The 8,186-nt window shown below is 44.0% G+C and overlaps 1 non-coding gene across 1 annotated transcript; it reads left to right on the top strand.

Moving 5' to 3' along the window:
* Positions 1-846: 846 nt before the first annotated feature.
* TRNAP-AGG (transfer RNA proline (anticodon AGG)) lies at positions 847-919 on the top strand. Its single transcript has one exon. It is a non-coding gene; the product is annotated as a tRNA-Pro (tRNA).
* The last annotated feature ends 7,267 nt before the right edge of the window (positions 920-8,186 follow it).

The following is an 8,186-nucleotide window of genomic DNA, read 5'->3' as shown; positions in this document are numbered from 1 at the left end:
GTTGCAAAGATTTTAAATCAAGCCCCGAAGTGCTGAGTTTTCACAGACTGAAAAACTCTTTTCCTAGTCTAGAGTCGCACTGCTGAATTCATAAAAGCTGTTGCATAAAATGCCTGTGAGAGTCTTGCATTGCACTTCATTTAACTGGGTTATAATTACTAATACCCTGAAACAAAAGGATTAATGTAAGACTTGAACTATTTCTACTAGACAAACAGAAATGTCACCAAGGGTATGAAAATGGCAATTATCAGGGCTTTCAATTCTAAAAAAAGACAAATAATGTCCGCATTATAGAAAATCACATTATTAACACTTTGAAATTGGTGGAATTGATTACTTCCTAAAATAGTGCATGCAAATTTAGCTCTGTTGCTTAAATGCTGCAAGACAGACATAACAGTCCTGATTCATTTAGTAACTGTTGCAATTCTGAAAATTATTGATACTGGTCATTTATAAATTTCATTTCCTGAACTACAAAATGAGGCCTCAGCACTTATACTGAAGAATTTAGGGACCATTAATCATTGAACTCTACATAGCAGCACAAAGGGTAACTTTATTAAACCTTAAAATATTGAGCATAAATCTGTGGGAAAATCATTTCAACAATATTAATTATCAATATATTTTAGATATGCTAGAAGGTTAATTTCCTGGGATCAGAGACCACAAAATTCCCTTATTCTCAACTAATGACTAGTCAAAAATGATGGTTTGAATCATTCCCAAGTGTTTGTATAAGAGGTTGCTGTGACAAGGTGACTGCTTTATTTATCATCCCTCTAAAACAATCACCCTGTCATTGCTTAAATTGTCAAATATTTTCCTGTCAACAAATGGGGGGACGGTGGCTCAGTGGTAGAGCATCTGCTTAGGAAGCAGAAGGTCCCAGGTTCAATCCCTGGCATCTCCAAAAAAGGGTCCAGGCAAATAGGTGTGAAAAACCTCAGCTTGAGACCCTGGAGAGCCGCTGCCAGTAGGCTTCCCAACCCTCCCGCTCTGGCGGGGGACCCCAGGATTTCCACCCTCTTCCCCCGCTCCCCAAAAAAATGGAAGCGGGGGGAGGGGGGAAATGGCGAATTGATCCATGGGTATCTGGGGCTCTGGAGGGTTGTGTTTTGTGGTAGAGGCACAAAATTTTCAGTATGGCATCTAGTGTCTCTCCCCAAAATACCCCCCAAGTTTCAAAAAGATTGGACCAGGGGGTCCAATTCTGTGAGCCCCAAAAGAAGGTGCCCCTATCCTTCATTATTTCCTATGGAAGGAAGGAATTGAAAAGGTCCCTTTAAATGTGATGGCCAGAACTCCCTTTGGAGTTCAATGATGCTTGTCACAGCCTTGATCTTGGCTCCACCCCTAATGTCTCCTGGCTCCACCCCCAAAGTCTCCTGGCTCCACCCTCAAAGACCCCAGATATTTCTTGAATTGGACTTGGCAACCCTAGCTGCCAGTCTGAGAAGACAATACTGACTTTGAGGGACCAAAGGTCTGATTCAGTATAAGGCAGCTTCATATGTTCATATGGCATGGTGGACACAGGCAGTGCTTTTTTTTGAGCAAGAACACAGAGACACGCAGTTCCAGCTGACCTGGCATCAGGGGGCTTTGGCCTAATATGCAAATGAGTTCCTGCTGGTCTTTTTCTACAAAAAAGCCCTGTGTGAAACAATGGTGACATCAGGGAGTATGGCCCAATAAGCAAATGAATTCCTGCTGGGTTTTTTCTACAAAAAAAAAAAAGCAGCCCTGGGCACAGATAAAGATTGAAACAGTTTTTTGTTTTATTTGAACAATCTGGCAGGGAAGTGAACTGATATTTACATATGGTTTTGGGTTTGGGATAGATAGGCAGAAAGTTAAATATAGACACAGAATAGTTTCTTAGGTTGCAGAATTCACAAGAGATGGTTTTATACTTAAAAATGGTTTGACTTTCACTAAAGGTATGGCAGATGTTATAAGATTTAGATGTTTTTTGTCATAAAGTTCCCTCTTTGATAAACATACAGTTTTGAGAACCTAGTCAGCTTTGTCCCTGTGTTTAAGACTAAGGCCTTCCCACTAGACCCCTTTTCCCAGTAAGATCACTGTTATCTCTTCTGTAAGATAAATAACCTGGGCCTTTGGTGTGTTGAGGGCCTTTCAATGCCATTTCAAACCCTTTTGCCCAGTCCTTATCTTCCAGACTGATAGTCTTTACATCCTGGACAGTAAGCTTAAAACTATAGAACTAAAATCCCCTCTAAAGATGTGTTTGTTTTACACACGGAGATACTGTTTAACTTTTGGGAACAGTCTCCCACCAGAGCCTCTTCTAGGTTCAAAGTCACACCACACTGGCTCTGAAACAGACTCTGCTTTTGATTCAGGCTTTTTTCACCTTAGAAAAACTCTCAAAGCCACCACTCTCATAAGAACATAAGAGAAGCCATGTTGGATCAGGCCAATGGCCCATCCAGTCCAACACTCTGTATCACACAGTGACCAATATATACACACACACACACACACACACACACACACACACTGTGGCTAATAGCCACTGATGGACCTCTGCTCCATTATTTTTATCCAATCCCCTCTTGAAGCTGGCTATGCTTGTAGCTGCCACCACCTCCTGTGGCAGTGAATGCCACATGTTAATCACCCTTTGGGTGAAGAAGTACTTCCTTTTATTCATTTTAACCTGACTGCTCAGCAATTTAATTGAATACCCATGAGTTCTTGTATTGTGAGAAAGGGAGAAAAGGACTTCTTTCTCTACTTTCTCCATCCCATGCATAATCTTGTAAACCTCTATCATGTCACCCCACAGTCGACGTTTCTCCAAGCTAAAGAGCCCCAAGCGTTGTAACCTTTCTTCATAGGGAAAGTGTTCCAATCCTTTAATCATTCTAGTTGCCCTTTTCTGCACTTTTTCCAATGCTATAATATCCTTTTTGAGGTGCGGTGACCAGAACTGCACACAATATTCCGAATGAGACATCGATTTATACAGGGACATTATGATACTGGCTGATTTATTTTCAATTCCCTTCCTAATCATTCCCAGCATGGCGTTGGCCTTTTTTATTGCAATCGCACACTGTCTTGACATTTCCAGTGAGTTTTCTACCATGACCCCAAAATCTCTCTCTTGGTCAGTCTCTGGCAGTTCACACCCCATCAACTTGTATTTGTAGCTGGGATTCTTGGCCCCAATGTGCATTACTTTGCACTTGGCCACATTGAACCTCATCTGCCACGTTGATGCCCACTCACCCAGCCTCAACAGATCCCTTTGGAGTGCTTCACAATCCCCTCTGGTTCTCACCACCCTGAACAATTTAGTGTCATCTGCAAACTTGGCCACTTCACTGCTTACTCCCAACTCTCTTATCCATCCACTCTCTAACTGCTCCAACTCTTTCTCCAACTGCCTAACTTTCTTGCCACTTGACAGCCGCCATTCCCCAATCAGAGTGAGTTCCATTAGCTGTCACTCATTTGCAGTTCCATTAGCTGTCACTCATATGCACTGCCTCTAAGCATGCATATGCCTGCTGTCTGTCACAGTGGCACCCAAGATAGCATTTCTATTCTAGGAAAAATTCCTACACAGATTATATATTCATGCTAAACGATATTGCTGAAAGGTACAATACTTAATGTTAGATGTGACTTTAAAATTCAGCATTTGAAATGCGATGGTCCTGTCTTATCAGATCTACCATTATTTGTTGGATGACATAGTAGTGAGATATTGTTTCTAACAGACTGATTGGGTCAATATGTGCTCAAGTCAGGAAAAAGCGATTGAGTTTCTAGACTTTCTCATGACTCTTCTATGGAGCAAATGGTCACAGAATTTACCAGGGAGAGGCGATCCTGGACTTGTTCCTAAATAATGCCCAGGACCTGATGAGAGATATAAAAGTGATTGCACTGCTTGGGAACAATGACCATAATGTTATTGAGTTCAATATTTGTATCAACAGGGAGTTGCCCCAAAAGACCAGTACAATCACTTTTAACTTTAAAAGGGGTAACTTCTCTGATATGAGGGGACATGTGAAGAGAAAACTGAAAGGAAAGGTAAAAAGGGTCAAAACCATTAGGGAAGCTTGGAGACTATTTACAAGCCTACAATCAGATAAAATAAATACTGCAGGTTTGGAAAGGCACAAATAGATATAGAAAAATGCCTGCATGGTTAACAAACAAAGTAATGGAAGCTGTAAAAGGTAAAAAGGATTCCTTTAAATGGTGGAAAGCTAATCTCAGTGAGGTTAATACAAGGGAACACAGGCTGTGGCAAATAAAATCAAGTCTGTGATCAGGCAGGCAAAAAAGGACTATGAGGAGCATATTGCAAAAAACATAAAGACCAACAATAAAAATTTATTGAAGAATTGAAGAATGACAGGGAAATGGCTGAGAAACTGAATGCATTTTTTGCCTCTGTCTTCACTGTGCAAGATGAGAAGTGCTTGCCCACTCCAGAACTGCTGATTTCAGGAAGGGTGTTGAAAGACCTGAGTCAGATTGAGGTGATGATAGCGGAGGTCCTACAACTGATAAACAATTTAAAAACTAATAAACCACCAGGCCCAGATGGCATACATTCAAGGCTGGCCTGAAGCCCTGGGACGCCCTAGGCAGACTTGCTGACTATCTCTCCCCCAAAGGGCCCCCCACAGCTCCCCCCTGCAGCTTCACTTCCCCTCCCCTCTCCCCCCACAGTGTCCCGCCTGCCCCCCCCGACACTCCACTTGCCTGCTCGTCGCCACTAAAAGCAGCAGTGCTCCGCTCACTCTCTTCCCTTCCCCCTGGGGCTTGGTGGCTAAAAGTAAGCTTAGCCAGTGAGCACCTGTGCATTTTGTACAGACAAAACGTGCAGGCTTGAGCTGCTCGCTGGCTAAGCTTACTTTTAGCCAGCAAACCCCAGGGGGAGGGGAAGGGAGTGAGTGGAGCGCCGTCGCTTTTAGAGGTGGTGGGCAGGCAAGCGGAGTGCCAGGGAGGCAGGGGCAGGTGGGACACCGCTCTGGGGAGTGGGCGGGTGGCGGCAGCCCAGAGGGGGCTAGCGGCAGCAGCAGCAGGGAGGGGGGAGGGAGGCAAGCTAAGCGCTTGCCTGGGGCACCAGAGGGGGGGCAAAAGCCCAATTTGCCACCACCCCCCTCTCAGTGTCCTAGGCAACCGCCTAGTTTGCCTAGTGAGAGGGTTGGCCCTGCATACATTCAAGAATTCTGAAAGAACTCAAATGTGAACTTGTGGATCTCCTGACAAAAATATGCAATCTCTTGTTAAAATCTGCCTCTGTTCTGGAGGACTGGAAAGTAGCTAATGTCACCCCCACCTTTAAAAAGGGTTCCAGAGGAGATCCAGGAAATTACAGCCCAGTCAGTCTGACGTCAATAAAAAGAGAGAAATAGTAGGCACATTGATGAACAAATTATTGAGGAAGACTCAGCATGGGTTCTGTAAGGGAAGATCTTGTCTCACTAACCTGTTAAGAGTTCTTTGAGGGGGTGATCAAACATGCAGACAAAGGGGGCCTAATAGACATTGTTTACCTTGAGTTCCAGAAAGCTTTTGTTAAAGTTCCTCATCAAAGGCTCCTTAGTAAGCTCAATAGTCATGGGGTAAAAGGACAAGTCCTCCTGTGGATCAAAAACTGACTAATTAATAGGAAACAGATAGTGAGTATAAATGGGCAATTTTTTCAGTGGGGGGTGGTAAGCAGTGGGGTACTGCAGGGCTCAGTACTGGGTTCGATGCTTTTTAACTTGTTCATTAATGATTTAGAGTTGGGAGTAAGCTGCGAAGTGACTAAGTTTGTGGATGGTGAGAATCAGGGAGGATTGTGAGGCACTCCAAAGGGACCTGTTAAGGCAGGGTAATAGGTGTCAAATAGGGGTATGGATTCGGTTTGGCCGAACCGAAGAAACCACCGAATCACCCCTGATTCGGAAGTATGCAGCGCCGTATACTTCCAAATCCAATCAGAATTCCAAAGGTGCCCATGAGCTCAAAAAGGTTTGAGTGCCCTGTTGTCTCTCTGAAGGAGGTCCAGTTAGAGTTGCCAGGTTTGGGTTGGGAAATACCTGGAGATTTGGGGGAAGGAGCCTGAGTTTGGGGAGAGGAGGAGCTTCAATGAGATATGACTCCAGAGCCTCGTGAGTGGGGGCGAGGGAGTATGCATGCCCACAGAGAGGGCTCCGAGTGCTGCCTCTGGCACCCGTGCCATAGGTTCGCCACCACTGGCCTATAATATAGTGGGTTCTAAGCATTGAAGAGGCAAGGTGGTAGTGAATAACAGCTTTTTATTCAATACAGCATGGTGGATGGCTGCACTGTAAAGACTGAAGGACTGGGCCAATGGACCAACTATATATGTTATTGAGTCATTCAAACCGGTGGGGGCTTGTGATTGGTATAGGGTAGCAGAGATTTGGATCCTGCTGCCCATTGTTCCCAAGTCCCCAAGCTCAGTCAGTATGGCTCCCATGAGCCAGGGAGGAACACTCACTTAGTCCTCTATTGAGTCCACATACACAACAGGCTCTTTAGCTTGGAGAAACATTGACTGAGGGGTGACATGATAGAGGTTTACCAGATTATGCATGGGATAGAGAAGATAGAGTAAGAAGTACTTTTCTCCCTTTCTCACAATACAAAAACTCATGGACATGCAATGAAATTGCTGAGCAGTCAAGATAGAATGGGTAAAAGGAAGTACTTCTTCACTCAGAGTGATTAACACATGGAATTTAATGCTACAGGAGGTGGCAGCAGCTACAAGCATAGATGGCTTCAAGAGGGGATTGAATAAACATATGGAGCAGAGGTCCATCAGTGGCTATTAGCCACAAGGTATAGATGGAACTCTCTGTCTGGGGAAAGTGATGCTGTGTATTCTTGGTTCTTGGGGGGAACAGTGGGAAGGCTTCTAGTGTCCTGGCCCCACTGGTGGACCTCCTGATGGCACTTCTTTGTTTGGGGTTTTTTTGCCACTGTGTGACACAGAGTGTTGGACTGGATGGGCCATTGGCGTTATCCAACATGGCTTCTCTTATGTTCTGTCCACACAGTGGATTGTTCCCATCAAGTGTGGAGAGAGATGTAACAACGAAGGGAACAGGTTGATCAAAAGGGATTAAACTGTGCCAAGGGAATAAGAAAAAGAGTTTTAAAAGTATGAAAAAAGACCTCTTCAGACATCTGAATTGCATAACAGAGGTAGGCAACCTACAGTTTGTGTGCTGACAGGAGGACAAGCTGCCCATTTTGCTAGATACGGAGGGCTAGATCTCTTTCAGGGGCATTGGTAGCACTGCTGGGGCCAGAAGCCCAGGGAAAATAAACACGGATGGCTTATGCCCATCATGCACAGCATCCAAAGTGAATCCCTGAAATGCGAGCAATACTTCTGGGCCTTGGCTTGCTCCTAGTGTGTCTGGCCAAGTATGATGCTCTTAGCTCCTCCCCATTTTGTTTGCTGGTATGCCACATATTTGTAGTAGACATTACTCCCCACCCCCACCCCCAGCATTTGGGTCCAAAAGATTGCTTTTCTAGGACAGTATGAATGACAGCAGGGGTAAACAAGATTGGAGCAACATGTTCAGTCCCAGACGACATGAATTTATTTGAACAAAGAATTAAAGGGACCACGGTGACTCAAATCGTAATAAGAAAGATATTCACTGTGTCAATGACTGTATTATATAATATACCTACGTATTTGTTATATTTTATCCTAGCCTTCTTCCAAGGAAATAAGGGCAACATTTGAACCCAGGTCTTCCAGATCCTAGCCTGATATTTGATAACTAGTACACAATCCTGGCTCTTCAGGGTTCCTGATTTTAGAGAAAGAGCTAATATATGAATTCATAGGTTCAATATATATTTCATATGAGCATGGATAAGATGTCGACTTGGCTTACTGCCACGATCCTGCTCCCTCCCCCTGAAACAATCATTCAATTATTTGAAGAGGGTTATTTTTGTCCTTACCTGGGTGGCTCAGGATTCCGTCAGATCTCAGAACCTAAGCAAGGTTGACCTTGGTTAGTATTTGGATGGACGACAACCAAGAAAGTTTGGGGTTACTATGCAGAGATAGGCAATAACAAACTGCCTCTATCAGTGTCTTGCTTTAAAAACCCTACAAAGAGGATCACTAAAGAACTAGTACA

The sequence above is a fragment of the Heteronotia binoei genome, chromosome 8 (genome assembly GCF_032191835.1).
Source record: "Heteronotia binoei isolate CCM8104 ecotype False Entrance Well chromosome 8, APGP_CSIRO_Hbin_v1, whole genome shotgun sequence".
In the NCBI taxonomy this organism is placed as follows: domain Eukaryota; kingdom Metazoa; phylum Chordata; class Lepidosauria; order Squamata; family Gekkonidae; genus Heteronotia; species Heteronotia binoei.
This window is presented reverse-complemented; position numbering and strand designations above follow the sequence as displayed.